This window comes from Aphelocoma coerulescens, unplaced genomic scaffold (assembly GCF_041296385.1).
Source record: "Aphelocoma coerulescens isolate FSJ_1873_10779 unplaced genomic scaffold, UR_Acoe_1.0 HiC_scaffold_57, whole genome shotgun sequence".
Lineage (NCBI taxonomy): Eukaryota > Metazoa > Chordata > Aves > Passeriformes > Corvidae > Aphelocoma > Aphelocoma coerulescens.
The window spans coordinates 352,913-371,054 of record NW_027183916.1 but is presented as its reverse complement, the minus strand read 5'-3'; positions in this window follow the sequence as shown (position 1 = coordinate 371,054).

The following is an 18,142-nucleotide window of genomic DNA, read 5'->3' as shown; positions in this document are numbered from 1 at the left end:
CCAAGGTGTAAGAGAGGGAGAGAGAGGGAGAGAGAGAGCTAAGAGCTAAGAGAGTTACTAAGAGAGGTAAACTGAGAGAGAGAGAGAACTAAGAGGTAAGAGAGACGAATTAAGAGGAGAGCTGAATTAAGAAGAGCCGCGAGGTCCTTGTTACAATACAATAAATCATCTTCTGTAGTGAATATTCTAATTCTCACTAGCCAATCTAATACAAGGTACAAATCCTATAGCATTTACATACAGCCTATAAGAGTTCTTACATTACCATAGAGTGTTACATTTTAACTTCTAAAAACTACTCCTTGGACCCCTTCTGCTGAGCTAGTAGGGTCTGCTCTGACCCTTGGACCTGTCTGCAAGCAGAGGGTATTGTTCAATCAAGAGGGGATTACCTTCAGCCGGCTATACCATTGTTTTCTAGTTGTTCAGTAACTAAGACTCTATATCTCAAAGATGGCCTTCATTTTGATGTCGCTCACAGTTTTCATATTCCCAAAATCTTTTGTTAGGCAATCATATTTATAAGGCTTTCCTGTTTCATCTTCCCCAACATCTCCCCCGTTCTGATGAACAACTAAGATATTAGATACAGTCCTACTCGTTATTTTTTGCACACACTGAAGTATACAAGGTACTGCTACTAATACTATGATTATTACTACTAGAATAATCAAGCCTATTTTACAGAGTTCCCTTAGCCAAGGTGCAAAGCTCCAATCATCAAACAAACTGTCTAGCCAAGACGGGTCATCTGTTGTGATTTGGTTAGCTAGGTCAGATTTATCAATTTTAGAATTATCAATATAAGTTTGGTGTCTATGGCTGGGAGTTGGAGATACATGATGATCGTCTTATGGCCAATATTTATCAAGAGTAATATTATCAAAACCTTCTGGAAGAGGTATTCCAACTAAACAGGTTGAAAAAGGTTTGTCAGGGCTTGTGTCATATAGACAGATGGTATCGGAGCCTGCAGATTTGGCTAAAGCAACCCAGACATTTGTCTTTGGTTGATTCACAGGTAAAGCTTCACTACAAAAACTAAAACAAAAGAATAAAAGCAACATGCACGTGCGCAAATGAGAAAACTCCATTCTTTTCTTGAGCTGTTTTTGGCAGATCACTTTCTTCTGGTGATTCGGCACAGTTCAGGTCTGGGTGCTTGCTTCCTGGCTTCCACTTGCAGGGTCACTGGCTGGTGTGGAGGCGTCGGCAGGCTTTGATGCGAGGTATGGCTTCACGTTTTTTGCTGGAACCCACTTGATTCCTTCACCTGTGGAAACACACGCAAACCCCTTCCCCCACATTATAAGATTGTATGGTCCTTCTATTTTTCCTGAGTCTAGATTTTTAATCAAAACTGGGGGGCGCTCTTTCAGTTTTGCTTTTTTGTTGTTCAAAAAATGTCTATAAATGGGAGGATCAGGCTCTTCTGCAGAGCTATTCAAAAAATTGTACACATACAAAGCCTTGTTCAACCTCCTTTGAGGTGTATCCTGGGCTTCTCCCCCTTTCTGTTGATCTAAAATGCGTTTTAGGGTTTGATGTGTTCTTTTTAGGGTACTTTTTAGCAGTTGTTTAAGATACGGTGAGCAAATACCACTATCTCTTACAGCCCTTCTTAGTTCTTTAATTTCGTGAGTGGGGATGGGAACCCACGTTTTAGGACTGTCAGGCTGTTGGCTAGCTATCACAGGCTTAGCTAATAGACTTTCATCTTTACAGCTTTGGCGTCTTATTTCATGCCAATCTGTTAATTGAGAATAATCTGAGCACTTTGGAGGATTTTTTGATTCAGAAAGTAGCGCTAACAAACTCTCAGAACTCGTTTTCTCCTTATGGGTTGCAAGATCCCAGCCGCTCGCTGGCGGGACTCTGGGGCTCATTGCAAACAAATCTGGCTGCTTTTCAGGGTTTCCTGGTGTTAGATTTAAAGCATCAGCTCCGGCAGAGCGGCTCTCCGTCTTCCCTGCCACCGGAGCTGGACCATTGCCCTCCGTTCCCCCCCTGTTTGCGGCCTGTGAGGCGAGGCTGAGCTGCGCGGAGGGATACAGCTGGGCGGCGGTAGCCGAGGGATACAGCTGCACGGTGCCGGAGGGCCCCGGCGGGGGCGGCGATGGCACTGCCGATCTCCGCGGTGGCGGGCGAGGAGGCGGGGGAGCCGCGGGGAACTGGCTCCGCGGCAGCGGGCGAGGGGGTGCGGGTGGCTCTATTGAAGGCGAGGTGAAAGCCGTGGGGGGCGGTGGCGGAGCTAGTTCCGTGAGCAGTGCTGTGGTTGGAGAAGTGTGAGCATACTTGGGTTGCGTCATCAGGTCAACGTGGCGGACTGTGATGGCCGCTGTCTGTGTGTCGGGGAGAGCGGGAGGTGGCAGGGCTGTCCCGTCGGCAGGAGATGATCCCGGGGCTGCGGGAGGCGGGAGGGCCGGCGTGGAGGCGGCGGGAGTATGTTGCGGTGGGGCCATGGCGAACGGTGGGCCAGTCGGCGGCTGGACCGCGGCGTGCTGCCGCTGGGAGTTTGCAGGCTGGGCTGGTGTGGCTGCCGGCGCGGCGGTGCCGGGAGACGGGGCTGGAGCAGCGGCAGGCACGGGAGAGGCAGCAGCCATCTGTGTAGGCGCTGCAGCGCCGGCACCAGGTGGCTGGCGGCGCTGGGGCGCTCCGTGTCCCACGGACGCGGACGGGACGTTGGCCACCACCGGCGCCGTGTCGGTGGCGGCGAGGGGGACCTGGGGGGCTGGAAGAAGGGTCGCCGCCTGGCTTTGCGGGGGGCCGGCTATGATGGCGGCTACAGCCATAACAGGCGCGGCTGGGGGATCGGTAGGACCCGTAGGTGGCAGGGGAGCAGCCGCTGGCCCCGCGGGGCTATCGGCGGGGGGCGGGGCCGCGAAGGCGCTGGCGGACGGGGTGGGAGGAGCGAGGGACGGGGCCGCGAAGACGCTGGAGCCGAGGGCGGGGACCGCGGGAGCCGGGGCAGCAGGGAGGAACGGGATGGGGGGGGCGGGGATGGGGGGAGCGGTGGAGGGGGTCGTAGGGTCCGGTGGGACAGGGGTGACGGCTGCCGGGACAGCGGGGGCGGGGGGCGGGGCGGCACGAGTCAGTCGGACCGCGGCTACCGGAGCCGCGAGAGGCGGGACAGCAGGGACTAACGGGACCGTGGGGGTGGAGATGACGGGGGCGGTGGGGGGGGCGGTGGGGTCCGGTGGAGCAGGGGTGACCGGTGCAGGGACCGCGGGGGGGTGGGGCGGGGCGGCACGAGACAGCCGGACCGCGGGTACCGGAGCCGTGAGGTCCGGCGGCGGGGCGGGGGCCGTGCCCTGTTGCAGGCTCGCGGCGGTGAGGGGCGGGCTCGCAGCAGGAGCGGGACCCGGCGAGGTGAGTGCTGCGGGCGGCGCCTTCGCAGCAAACAGCTCCACAAGCGCTCTGCAAGCCGGGAGCAGCTCCGCGGCAGCCATATCCCGGCGGGAGATATTATTAAAGAGTTTAACCCCAACTGTGTCCCAGAAGTCTCTTGTAAAGACGGCTGAACGGTCAGCATTTGGGAAATTAATCAGAGTCCATTCTAAGAGGTTTTTTAGCTCCTGTTTAGGTAATTGACTTGGACCGGAGCTTAGTAAATACTTAAGTTGCTTATAGAGATGTCTGTCATGGGCAGAGTGAGTTTGTCCCATTATTGACCAGTATGATACTCACCTAGATGTCGCAGGGGGCAGGGTCCTTAGTGAGGGATCCGTCGTGGGGGGCTGGCCAGGCTCTCCACACGGCGCTCAGGACGCTGCTGTCGGGTCCCTCCTCAGAGCTCCGGTTTCAGGCGTCGCTTGGCAACGGCTTTCCGTGCTCGGGACCTCGCAGGTGTCTCCACTCAGAGCTCCAGCGCGGGCGGTGCTGAGCAATACCCGTCTGTGCTCGGGCGCGCGGCTGGGTCCCTCCGTAGAGCTCCGGTCTGCACTGCTTAGCAGCGTGTCCGTGCTCGAGGGGTACCGCGGCAAACTTCCTCAAAGAGCTCCAGGTAACCGCTGCGCAGCAGTGGCCGTCTGTGCTCGAGGACTGCCAGGCAATTTCCTCCCTCTGAGAGCTCCAGGTAATTGCTACGAAGTAACGGCTCCCCGTGCTCGAGGGCTGCCTCGGCAGAGTTATAGAGCTCCGGCTTTTACGCTGCGCAGCAACGGTATGCCGTGCTCACGACACGTTCCAGGTGGCTATAACTGGTCATTTAGCTACCGTCCATGGAGAAGTCTCCCACTGGTGGAAGAAGCTGAATCGGGCCTTCACTCACGTTTGGGCGCCAGTTTGTCGAAACTGATCGTGATGAGGGTGTGGGTTCGGTCGGGCCCGGCCGGAGATGGACGGCGACGAGAGATCTCTATAAGCAGGTCTTTGGAGCATGCAGTTTATTGCAGAGGGCGTGGGTACAGAGGCACTGCTTAGAGCTGCCAGCTGCAGCTCCAAGCAGGCCCAAGGTGTAAGAGAGGGAGAGAGAGTGAGCGAGAGAGCTAAGAGCTAAGAGAGTTACTAAGAGAGGTAAACTGAGAGAGAGAGAGAACTAAGAGGTAAGAGAGACGAATTAAGAGGAGAGCTGAATTAAGAGGAGCCGCGAGGTCCTTGTTACAATACAATAAATCATCTTCTGTAGTGAATATTCTAATTCTCACTAGCCAATCTAATACAAGGTACAAATCCTATAGCATTTACATACAGCCTATAAGAGTTCTTACATTACCATAGAGTGTTACATTTTAACTTCTAAAAACTACTCCTTGGACCCCTTCTGCTGAGCTAGTAGGGTCTGCTCTGACCCTTGGACCTGTCTGCAAGCAGAGGGTATTGTTCAATCAAGAGGGGATTACCTTCAGCCGGCTATACCATTGTTTTCTAGTTGTTCAGTAACTAAGACTCTATATCTCAAAGATGGCCTTCATTTCGATGTCGCTCACAGTTTTCATATTCCCAAAATCTTTTGTTAGGCAATCATATTTATAAGGCTTTCCTGTTTCATCTTCCCCAACATAAAACCTATGGAACCAAGGGACCATTGTGACACTGCAGGGCCTCATGGAACCAATTGTCCATGATGACAATGCGGATCAAAGGAGACCATGGTGACACTGCGGAACCTGATGGAACCAAGGAGCCATTGTGACACAGTGGGGCCTCATGGAATCAAGGAGACCATTGTGACCCAGGTGTTGCATGTGAAGGCAAGGAGCCATTGTGACACTTTGGGCTTCTTCCCTTGAGCTCTGCAGCTGGCTGTCCCAGCCCAGCGCACCATGTGCCACCTGCTCTCCTCAGGGCTCTGCCTGCACACAGCCCCAGGAGAAGTTTTCCTGTTTGGAAGGAAAGAATGGAAAAGCCGGAGCAGGTTTCCTAAACAACAAACCCCACTCAGGAGCCACATGCTCAGTACAGGCTGCCTGGAACGATGTCCCCTTGCTACAAGGGTCAGTGTGAGCAGGAATGAATGATCTCTGGGAGCAGAATTCTCGGAGTCTTTCCACTGAATTCTCTGTCCCTGTGTCTTGGGGTGACTTTATCATGTGTATCCCCTATCGCTGCTCTATGCCCAGAAGTGAACTTTGTGCATTTCTGTGCCTTTCAACTGAGCCTGAGAGGGGGGAGAGGGAAAAAAAACCGGACAAACCTCTCAGAGCGTTTGTTCAAGGACACACATACACACTCCTCTGCATCCTGCTTGCAGCAAGAGCGGAGGAAGCAACTTGATTTCTTTTTAGCCACTTTTCAGCTCCTTTTCTCTGGAGGGAGATGGAGAGTTGAACTTTGTTTTCCTGGGACTTTGGGGGTTTTTTTCCCTTCTTCTCTTCTTGACTCTTTCAACATCAGACCACATTGGGAGAATTTTCTCCCGAGGTGGGGGCCCTGAATGTGGGCCCATGAGCCAGCTGCAAGGAGGAGGAGAGAGACTACACCTACGGAAGTGTTGGGGTTCCTCCCCCCTGCCATGAGGTTATGGGAGAGGGGACCCTGGGGTAGAGGCATGGCCTGGGCACGGGGTCTCCCTGCTCCCTGCTCACATGTGCCCTAATCCTGTTCAGCACTGCTTATTTTGTGTTGCCTTGTGCGAGGAGGGCCCTGGTTGTGCCGTGATTGCTCAGTTCTTTGGCAGTGCCCCGCCCATGTGGCTGGAGAAGAAAGAGCTCTGAAACTTCTCTCAAGAATCGCTCCCTATTTCTTTGCACGGGCCTTGCTGTCTATGGATGTTTCAGGAGACCCCACCGAAACACGGAAGGACTCTCAAATTATCCCAGGTTTCTCTGCACAGCGAGAGCCTTTAATATTTAGCATTGTTATCCTTTTCCTGTGTGTTTGTTAAAAAAATAGGTTTTATCTCTTTCACTTTCTTCCCAGGAAAATTCTTTTTTCCCAAACCTGGTGGGGGATGGCTGGGTGTAACCTGCCTTCTATCAGAGGATATTTTCCTCCACATTTGTCCAAACCGGCACAGCCTGTCCTTTCCTGGGTCTCTGTTGCAGATGGAAGCTGCTGGTGCCATTCTCAGCTTGAAGCCCTCTTTTGATGCAAGCAGATGTTGCCAGGTGTGTTCAGCAGCTGTTGCTCAATGCTTATGCCAAGCTATTGTGTTCCTCATGGAACCAAGGAGCCATTGTGACACTGCAGGGGCTGATGGCATCAAGGAGACAATTGTGACAGTACAGAACCTCCTAGAAACAAGGCTCCATTGTGACACCGTGGGGAATCATGGAATCAAGGAGCCCATTGTGACACGGCCAGGCCGCACGGAACCAATGGTCCATTGTTACACGGCGGATTCAAGAAGAGCACGGTGACACCACGCAACATCATGGAACCGTACGTCCATTGTGACACAGCGGGGCCTCATGGAAACAAGGGGACCATTGTGGCAAAGCAGGGCCTAATGGAAGCCTGGAGAGCATTGGGACATTGTGGGGAATCATGGAAGCATGGAGAGCATTGTGACACTAAGGAAACTCCTGGAACCAAGATGACCACTGGCACATAATGGAACCTCATGGAAGCAAGCCTCCATGATGACTTTGGAGGGCCTCAGGGACCACAGGACCCATTGTGACACAGCAGGACCTGGTGGAACCAAGGAGCCTTTGTGATACTCCAGATCCACATGGAAGCCAGGGTGCACTGAGACACAGCGGGGCCTTGTTGGAACCAAAGACACCTCTGCAAAAAGCAGGCTAGCTCATAGAAGCAAGGAGTCCATTGTTACAACATCAAACCAATGGAACCAAGGGACCATTGTGACACTGCGGGGCCTCATGGAACCAATTGTCCATGATGACAATGCGGATCAAAGGAGACCATGGTGACACTGCGGAACCTGATGGAACCAAGGAGCCATTGTGACACAGTGGGGCCTCATGGAATCAAGGAGACCATTGTGACCCAGGTGTTGCATGTGAAGGCAAGGAGCCATTGTGACACTTTGGGCTTCTTCCCTTGAGCTCTGCAGCTGGCTGTCCCAGCCCAGCGCACCATGTGCCACCTGCTCTCCTCAGGGCTCTGCCTGCACACAGCCCCAGGAGAAGTTTTCCTGTTTGGAAGGAAAGAATGGAAAAGCCGGAGCAGGTTTCCTAAACAACAAACCCCACTCAGGAGCCACATGCTCAGTACAGGCTGCCTGGAACGATGTCCCCTTGCTACAAGGGTCAGTGTGAGCAGGAATGAATGATCTCTGGGAGCAGAATTCTCGGAGTCTTTCCACTGAATTCTCTGTCCCTGTGTCTTGGGGTGACTTTATCGTGTGTATCCCCTATCGCTGCTCTATGCCCAGAAGTGAACTTTGTGCATTTCTGTGCCTTTCAACTGAGCCTGAGAGGGGGGAGAGGGAAAAAAAACCGGACAAACTTCTCAGAGCGTTTGTTCAAGGACACACATACACACTCCTCTGCATCCTGCTTGCAGCAAGAGCGGAGGAAGCAACTTGATTTCTTTTTAGCCACTTTTCAGCTCCTTTTCTCTGGAGGGAGATGGAGAGTTGAACTTTGTTTTCCTGGGACTTTGGGGGTTTTTTTCCCTTCTTCTCTTCTTGACTCTTTCAACATCAGACCACATTGGGAGAATTTTCTCCCGAGGTGGGGGCCCTGAATGTGGGCCCATGAGCCAGCTGCAAGGAGGAGGAGAGAGACTACACCTACGGAAGTGTTGGGGTTCCTCCCCCCTGCCATGAGGTTATGGGAGAGGGGACCCTGGGGTAGAGGCATGGCCTGGGCACGGGGTCTCCCTGCTCCCTGCTCACATGTGCCCTAATCCTGTTCAGCACTGCTTATTTTGTGTTGCCTTGTGCGAGGAGGGCCCTGGTTGTGCCGTGATTGCTCAGTTCTTTGGCAGTGCCCCGCCCATGTGGCTGGAGAAGAAAGAGCTCTGAAACTTCTCTCAAGAATCGCTCCCTATTTCTTTGCACGGGCCTTGCTGTCTATGGATGTTTCAGGAGACCCCACCGAAACACGGAAGGACTCTCAAATTATCCCAGGTTTCTCTGCACAGCGAGAGCCTTTAATATTTAGCATTGTTATCCTTTTCCTGTGTGTTTGTTAAAAAAATAGGTTTTATCTCTTTCACTTTCTTCCCAGGAAAATTCTTTTTTCCCAAACCTGGTGGGGGATGGCTGGGTGTAACCTGCCTTCTATCAGAGGATATTTTCCTCCACATTTGTCCAAACCGGCACAGCCTGTCCTTTCCTGGGTCTCTGTTGCAGATGGAAGCTGCTGGTGCCATTCTCAGCTTGAAGCCCTCTTTTGATGCAAGCAGATGTTGCCAGGTGTGTTCAGCAGCTGTTGCTCAATGCTTATGCCAAGCTATTGTGTTCCTCATGGAACCAAGGAGCCATTGTGACACTGCAGGGGCTGATGGCATCAAGGAGACAATTGTGACAGTACAGAACCTCCTAGAAACAAGGCTCCATTGTGACACCGTGGGGAATCATGGAATCAAGGAGCCCATTGTGACACGGCCAGGCCGCACGGAACCAATGGTCCATTGTTACACGGCGGATTCAAGAAGAGCACGGTGACACCACGCAACATCATGGAACCGTACGTCCATTGTGACACAGCGGGGCCTCATGGAAACAAGGGGACCATTGTGGCAAAGCAGGGCCTAATGGAAGCCTGGAGAGCATTGGGACATTGTGGGGAATCATGGAAGCATGGAGAGCATTGTGACACTAAGGAAACTCCTGGAACCAAGATGACCACTGGCACATAATGGAACCTCATGGAAGCAAGCCTCCATGATGACTTTGGAGGGCCTCAGGGACCACAGGACCCATTGTGACACAGCAGGACCTGGTGGAACCAAGGAGCCTTTGTGATACTCCAGATCCACATGGAAGCCAGGGTGCACTGAGACACAGCGGGGCCTTGTTGGAACCAAAGACACCTCTGCAAAAAGCAGGCTAGCTCATAGAAGCAAGGAGTCCATTGTTACAACATCAAACCAATGGAACCAAGGGACCATTGTGACACTGCGGGGCCTCATGGAACCAATTGTCCATGATGACAATGCGGATCAAAGGAGACCATGGTGACACTGCGGAACCTGATGGAACCAAGGAGCCATTGTGACACAGTGGGGCCTCATGGAATCAAGGAGACCATTGTGACCCAGGTGTTGCATGTGAAGGCAAGGAGCCATTGTGACACTTTGGGCTTCTTCCCTTGAGCTCTGCAGCTGGCTGTCCCAGCCCAGCGCACCATGTGCCACCTGCTCTCCTCAGGGCTCTGCCTGCACACAGCCCCAGGAGAAGTTTTCCTGTTTGGAAGGAAAGAATGGAAAAGCCGGAGCAGGTTTCCTAAACAACAAACCCCACTCAGGAGCCACATGCTCAGTACAGGCTGCCTGGAACGATGTCCCCTTGCTACAAGGGTCAGTGTGAGCAGGAATGAATGATCTCTGGGAGCAGAATTCTCGGAGTCTTTCCACTGAATTCTCTGTCCCTGTGTCTTGGGGTGACTTTATCGTGTGTATCCCCTATCGCTGCTCTATGCCCAGAAGTGAACTTTGTGCATTTCTGTGCCTTTCAACTGAGCCTGAGAGGGGGGAGAGGGAAAAAAAACCGGACAAACTTCTCAGAGCGTTTGTTCAAGGACACACATACACACTCCTCTGCATCCTGCTTGCAGCAAGAGCGGAGGAAGCAACTTGATTTCTTTTTAGCCACTTTTCAGCTCCTTTTCTCTGGAGGGAGATGGAGAGTTGAACTTTGTTTTCCTGGGACTTTGGGGGTTTTTTTCCCTTCTTCTCTTCTTGACTCTTTCAACATCAGAGCACATTGGGAGAATTTTCTCCCGAGGTGGGGGCCCTGAATGTGGGCCCATGAGCCAGCTGCAAGGAGGAGGAGAGAGACTGCACCTACGGAAGTGTTGGGGTTCCTCCCCCCTGCCATGAGGTTATGGGAGAGGGGACCCTGGGGTAGAGGCATGGCCTGGGCACGGGGTCTCCCTGCTCCCTGCTCACATGTGCCCTAATCCTGTTCAGCACTGCTTATTTTGTGTTGCCTTGTGCGAGGAGGGCCCTGGTTGTGCCGTGATTGCTCAGTTCTTTGGCAGTGCCCCGCCCATGTGGCTGGAGAAGAAAGAGCTCTGAAACTTCTCTCAAGAATCGCTCCCTATTTCTTTGCACGGGCCTTGCTGTCTATGGATGTTTCAGGAGACCCCACCGAAACACGGAAGGACTCTCAAATTATCCCAGGTTTCTCTGCACAGCGAGAGCCTTTAATATTTAGCATTGTTATCCTTTTCCTGTGTGTTTGTTAAAAAAATAGGTTTTATCTCTTTCACTTTCTTCCCAGGAAAATTCTTTTTTCCCAAACCTGGTGGGGGATGGCTGGGTGTAACCTGCCTTCTATCAGAGGATATTTTCCTCCACATTTGTCCAAACCGGCACAGCCTGTCCTTTCCTGGGTCTCTGTTGCAGATGGAAGCTGCTGGTGCCATTGTCAGCTTGAAGCCCTCTTTTGATGCAAGCAGATGTTGCCAGGTGTGTTCAGCAGCTGTTGCTCAATGCTTATGCCAAGCTATTGTGTTCCTCATGGAACCAAGGAGCCATTGTGACACTGCAGGGGCTGATGGCATCAAGGAGACAATTGTGACAGTACAGAACCTCCTAGAAACAAGGCTCCATTGTGACACCGTGGGGAATCATGGAATCAAGGAGCCCATTGTGACACGGCCAGGCCGCACGGAACCAATGGTCCATTGTTACACGGCGGATTCAAGAAGAGCACGGTGACACCACGCAACATCATGGAACCGTACGTCCATTGTGACACAGCGGGGCCTCATGGAAACAAGGGGACCATTGTGGCAAAGCAGGGCCTAATGGAAGCCTGGAGAGCATTGGGACATTGTGGGGAATCATGGAAGCATGGAGAGCATTGTGACACTAAGGAAACTCCTGGAACCAAGATGACCACTGGCACATAATGGAACCTCATGGAAGCAAGCCTCCATGATGACTTTGGAGGGCCTCAGGGACCACAGGACCCATTGTGACACAGCAGGACCTGGTGGAACCAAGGAGCCTTTGTGATACTCCAGATCCACATGGAAGCCAGGGTGCACTGAGACACAGCGGGGCCTTGTTGGAACCAAAGACACCTCTGCAAAAAGCAGGCTAGCTCATAGAAGCAAGGAGTCCATTGTTACAACATCAAACCAATGGAACCAAGGGACCATTGTGACACTGCGGGGCCTCATGGAACCAATTGTCCATGATGACAATGCGGATCAAAGGAGACCATGGTGACACTGCGGAACCTGATGGAACCAAGGAGCCATTGTGACACAGTGGGGCCTCATGGAATCAAGGAGACCATTGTGACCCAGGTGTTGCATGTGAAGGCAAGGAGCCATTGTGACACTTTGGGCTTCTTCCCTTGAGCTCTGCAGCTGGCTGTCCCAGCCCAGCGCACCATGTGCCACCTGCTCTCCTCAGGGCTCTGCCTGCACACAGCCCCAGGAGAAGTTTTCCTGTTTGGAAGGAAAGAATGGAAAAGCCGGAGCAGGTTTCCTAAACAACAAACCCCACTCAGGAGCCACATGCTCAGTACAGGCTGCCTGGAACGATGTCCCCTTTCTACAAGGGTCAGTGTGAGCAGGAATGAATGATCTCTGGGAGCAGAATTCTCGGAGTCTTTCCACTGAATTCTCTGTCCCTGTGTCTTGGGGTGACTTTATCATGTGTATCCCCTATCGCTGCTCTATGCCCAGAAGTGAACTTTGTGCATTTCTGTGCCTTTCAACTGAGCCTGAGAGGGGGGAGAGGGAAAAAAAAACGGACAAACTTCTCAGAGCGTTTGTTCAAGGACACACATACACACTCCTCTGCATCCTGCTTGCAGCAAGAGCGGAGGAAGCAACTTGATTTCTTTTTAGCCACTTTTCAGCTCCTTTTCTCTGGAGGGAGATGGAGAGTTGAACTTTGTTTTCCTGGGACTTTGGGGGTTTTTTTCCCTTCTTCTCTTCTTGACTCTTTCAACATCAGACCACATTGGGAGAATTTTCTCCCGAGGTGGGGGCCCTGAATGTGGGCCCATGAGCCAGCTGCAAGGAGGAGGAGAGAGACTACACCTACGGAAGTGTTGGGGTTCCTCCCCCCTGCCATGAGGTTATGGGAGAGGGGACCCTGGGGTAGAGGCATGGCCTGGGCACGGGGTCTCCCTGCTCCCTGCTCACATGTGCCCTAATCCTGTTCAGCACTGCTTATTTTGTGTTGCCTTGTGCGAGGAGGGCCCTGGTTGTGCCGTGATTGCTCAGTTCTTTGGCAGTGCCCCGCCCATGTGGCTGGAGAAGAAAGAGCTCTGAAACTTCTCTCAAGAATCGCTCCCTATTTCTTTGCACGGGCCTTGCTGTCTATGGATGTTTCAGGAGACCCCACCGAAACACGGAAGGACTCTCAAATTATCCCAGGTTTCTCTGCACAGCGAGAGCCTTTAATATTTAGCATTGTTATCCTTTTCCTGTGTGTTTGTTAAAAAAATAGGTTTTATCTCTTTCACTTTCTTCCCAGGAAAATTCTTTTTTCCCAAACCTGGTGGGGGATGGCTGGGTGTAACCTGCCTTCTATCAGAGGATATTTTCCTCCACATTTGTCCAAACCGGCACAGCCTGTCCTTTCCTGGGTCTCTGTTGCAGATGGAAGCTGCTGGTGCCATTCTCAGCTTGAAGCCCTCTTTTGATGCAAGCAGATGTTGCCAGGTGTGTTCAGCAGCTGTTGCTCAATGCTTATGCCAAGCTATTGTGTTCCTCATGGAACCAAGGAGCCATTGTGACACTGCAGGGGCTGATGGCATCAAGGAGACAATTGTGACAGTACAGAACCTCCTAGAAACAAGGCTCCATTGTGACACCGTGGGGAATCATGGAATCAAGGAGCCCATTGTGACACGGCCAGGCCGCACGGAACCAATGGTCCATTGTTACACGGCGGATTCAAGAAGAGCACGGTGACACCACGCAACATCATGGAACCGTACGTCCATTGTGACACAGCGGGGCCTCATGGAAACAAGGGGACCATTGTGGCAAAGCAGGGCCTAATGGAAGCCTGGAGAGCATTGGGACATTGTGGGGAATCATGGAAGCATGGAGAGCATTGTGACACTAAGGAAACTCCTGGAACCAAGATGACCACTGGCACATAATGGAACCTCATGGAAGCAAGCCTCCATGATGACTTTGGAGGGCCTCAGGGACCACAGGACCCATTGTGACACAGCAGGACCTGGTGGAACCAAGGAGCCTTTGTGATACTCCAGATCCACATGGAAGCCAGGGTGCACTGAGACACAGCGGGGCCTTGTTGGAACCAAAGACACCTCTGCAAAAAGCAGGCTAGCTCATAGAAGCAAGGAGTCCATTGTTACAACATCAAACCAATGGAACCAAGGGACCATTGTGACACTGCGGGGCCTCATGGAACCAATTGTCCATGATGACAATGCGGATCAAAGGAGACCATGGTGACACTGCGGAACCTGATGGAACCAAGGAGCCATTGTGACACAGTGGGGCCTCATGGAATCAAGGAGACCATTGTGACCCAGGTGTTGCATGTGAAGGCAAGGAGCCATTGTGACACTTTGGGCTTCTTCCCTTGAGCTCTGCAGCTGGCTGTCCCAGCCCAGCGCACCATGTGCCACCTGCTCTCCTCAGGGCTCTGCCTGCACACAGCCCCAGGAGAAGTTTTCCTGTTTGGAAGGAAAGAATGGAAAAGCCGGAGCAGGTTTCCTAAACAACAAACCCCACTCAGGAGCCACATGCTCAGTACAGGCTGCCTGGAACGATGTCCCCTTGCTACAAGGGTCAGTGTGAGCAGGAATGAATGATCTCTGGGAGCAGAATTCTCGGAGTCTTTCCACTGAATTCTCTGTCCCTGTGTCTTGGGGTGACTTTATCGTGTGTATCCCCTATCGCTGCTCTATGCCCAGAAGTGAACTTTGTGCATTTCTGTGCCTTTCAACTGAGCCTGAGAGGGGGGAGAGGGAAAAAAAACCGGACAAACTTCTCAGAGCGTTTGTTCAAGGACACACATACACACTCCTCTGCATCCTGCTTGCAGCAAGAGCGGAGGAAGCAACTTGATTTCTTTTTAGCCACTTTTCAGCTCCTTTTCTCTGGAGGGAGATGGAGAGTTGAACTTTGTTTTCCTGGGACTTTGGGGGTTTTTTTCCCTTCTTCTCTTCTTGACTCTTTCAACATCAGACCACATTGGGAGAATTTTCTCCCGAGGTGGGGGCCCTGAATGTGGGCCCATGAGCCAGCTGCAAGGAGGAGGAGAGAGACTACACCTACGGAAGTGTTGGGGTTCCTCCCCCCTGCCATGAGGTTATGGGAGAGGGGACCCTGGGGTAGAGGCATGGCCTGGGCACGGGGTCTCCCTGCTCCCTGCTCACATGTGCCCTAATCCTGTTCAGCACTGCTTATTTTGTGTTGCCTTGTGCGAGGAGGGCCCTGGTTGTGCCGTGATTGCTCAGTTCTTTGGCAGTGCCCCGCCCATGTGGCTGGAGAAGAAAGAGCTCTGAAACTTCTCTCAAGAATCGCTCCCTATTTCTTTGCACGGGCCTTGCTGTCTATGGATGTTTCAGGAGACCCCACCGAAACACGGAAGGACTCTCAAATTATCCCAGGTTTCTCTGCACAGCGAGAGCCTTTAATATTTAGCATTGTTATCCTTTTCCTGTGTGTTTGTTAAAAAAATAGGTTTTATCTCTTTCACTTTCTTCCCAGGAAAATTCTTTTTTCCCAAACCTGGTGGGGGATGGCTGGGTGTAACCTGCCTTCTATCAGAGGATATTTTCCTCCACATTTGTCCAAACCGGCACAGCCTGTCCTTTCCTGGGTCTCTGTTGCAGATGGAAGCTGCTGGTGCCATTGTCAGCTTGAAGCCCTCTTTTGATGCAAGCAGATGTTGCCAGGTGTGTTCAGCAGCTGTTGCTCAATGCTTATGCCAAGCTATTGTGTTCCTCATGGAACCAAGGAGCCATTGTGACACTGCAGGGGCTGATGGCATCAAGGAGACAATTGTGACAGTACAGAACCTCCTAGAAACAAGGCTCCATTGTGACACCGTGGGGAATCATGGAATCAAGGAGCCCATTGTGACACGGCCAGGCCGCACGGAACCAATGGTCCATTGTTACACGGCGGATTCAAGAAGAGCACGGTGACACCACGCAACATCATGGAACCGTACGTCCATTGTGACACAGCGGGGCCTCATGGAAACAAGGGGACCATTGTGGCAAAGCAGGGCCTAATGGAAGCCTGGAGAGCATTGGGACATTGTGGGGAATCATGGAAGCATGGAGAGCATTGTGACACTAAGGAAACTCCTGGAACCAAGATGACCACTGGCACATAATGGAACCTCATGGAAGCAAGCCTCCATGATGACTTTGGAGGGCCTCAGGGACCACAGGACCCATTGTGACACAGCAGGACCTGGTGGAACCAAGGAGCCTTTGTGATACTCCAGATCCACATGGAAGCCAGGGTGCACTGAGACACAGCGGGGCCTTGTTGGAACCAAAGACACCTCTGCAAAAAGCAGGCTAGCTCATAGAAGCAAGGAGTCCATTGTTACAACATCAAACCAATGGAACCAAGGGACCATTGTGACACTGCGGGGCCTCATGGAACCAATTGTCCATGATGACAATGCGGATCAAAGGAGACCATGGTGACACTGCGGAACCTGATGGAACCAAGGAGCCATTGTGACACAGTGGGGCCTCATGGAATCAAGGAGACCATTGTGACCCAGGTGTTGCATGTGAAGGCAAGGAGCCATTGTGACACTTTGGGCTTCTTCCCTTGAGCTCTGCAGCTGGCTGTCCCAGCCCAGCGCACCATGTGCCACCTGCTCTCCTCAGGGCTCTGCCTGCACACAGCCCCAGGAGAAGTTTTCCTGTTTGGAAGGAAAGAATGGAAAAGCCGGAGCAGGTTTCCTAAACAACAAACCCCACTCAGGAGCCACATGCTCAGTACAGGCTGCCTGGAACGATGTCCCCTTTCTACAAGGGTCAGTGTGAGCAGGAATGAATGATCTCTGGGAGCAGAATTCTCGGAGTCTTTCCACTGAATTCTCTGTCCCTGTGTCTTGGGGTGACTTTATCATGTGTATCCCCTATCGCTGCTCTATGCCCAGAAGTGAACTTTGTGCATTTCTGTGCCTTTCAACTGAGCCTGAGAGGGGGGAGAGGGAAAAAAAAACGGACAAACTTCTCAGAGCGTTTGTTCAAGGACACACATACACACTCCTCTGCATCCTGCTTGCAGCAAGAGCGGAGGAAGCAACTTGATTTCTTTTTAGCCACTTTTCAGCTCCTTTTCTCTGGAGGGAGATGGAGAGTTGAACTTTGTTTTCCTGGGACTTTGGGGGTTTTTTTCCCTTCTTCTCTTCTTGACTGTTTCCACATCAGACCACATTGGGAGAATTTTCTACCGAGGTGGGGGCCCTGAATGTGGGCCCATGAGCCAGCTGCAAGGAGGAGGAGAGAGACTGCACCTACGGAAGTGTTGGGGTTCCTCCCCCCTGCCATGAGGTCATGGGAGAGGGGACCCTGGGGTAGAGGCATGGCCTGGGCACGGGGGTCTCCCTGCTCCCTGCTGACATGTGCCCTAATCCTGTTCAGCACTGGTTATTTTGTGTCCCTGTGCCAGGAGGGCCCTGCTTGTGCCGTGATTGCTCAGTTCTTTGGCAGTGCCCCGCCCATGTGGCTGGAGAAGAAAGAGCTCTGAAACTTCTCTCAAGAATCGCTCCCTGTTTCTTTGCACGGGCCTCGCTGTCTATGGATGTTTCAGGAGACCCCACCGAAACACAGAAGGACTCTCAAATTATCCCAGGTTTCTCTCCACAGCGAGAGGTTTTAATATTTAGCATTGTTATCCTTTTCCTGTGTGTTTGTTAAAAAAAGAGGTTTTATCTCTTTCACTTTCTTCCCAGGAAAATTATTTTTTCCCAAACCTGGTGGGGGAGGGCTGGGTGTAACCTGCCTTCTATCAGAGGATATTTTCCTCCACATTTGTCCAAACCGGCACAGCCTGTCCTTTCCTGGGTCTCTGTTGCAGATGGAAGCTGCTGGTGCCATTGTCAGCTTGAAGCCCTCTTTTGATGCAAGCAGATGTTGCCAGGTGTGTTCAGCAGCTGTTGCTCAATGCTTATGCCAAGCTATTGTGTTCCTCATGGAACCAAGGAGCCATTGTGACACTGTAGGGGCTGGTGGCATCAAGGAGACAATTGTGACAGTACAGAACCTCCTAGAAACAAGGCTCCATTGTGCCACCGTGGGGAATCATGGAATCAAGGAGCCCATTGTGACACGGCCAGGCCGCACGGAACCAATGGTCCATTGTTACACTGCGGATTCAAGAAGAGCACGGTGACACCACGCAACATCACGGAACCATAGGTCCATTGTGACACAGCGGGGCCTCATGGAAACAAGGGGACCATTGTGGCAAAGCAGGGCCTAATGGAAGCATGGAGAGCATTGGGACATTGTGAGGAATCATGGAAGCATGGAGAGCATTGTGACCCTAAGGAAACTCCTGGAACCAAGATGACCACTGGCACATAATGGAACCTCATGGAAGCAAGCCTCCATGATGACTTTGGAGGGCCTCAGGGACCA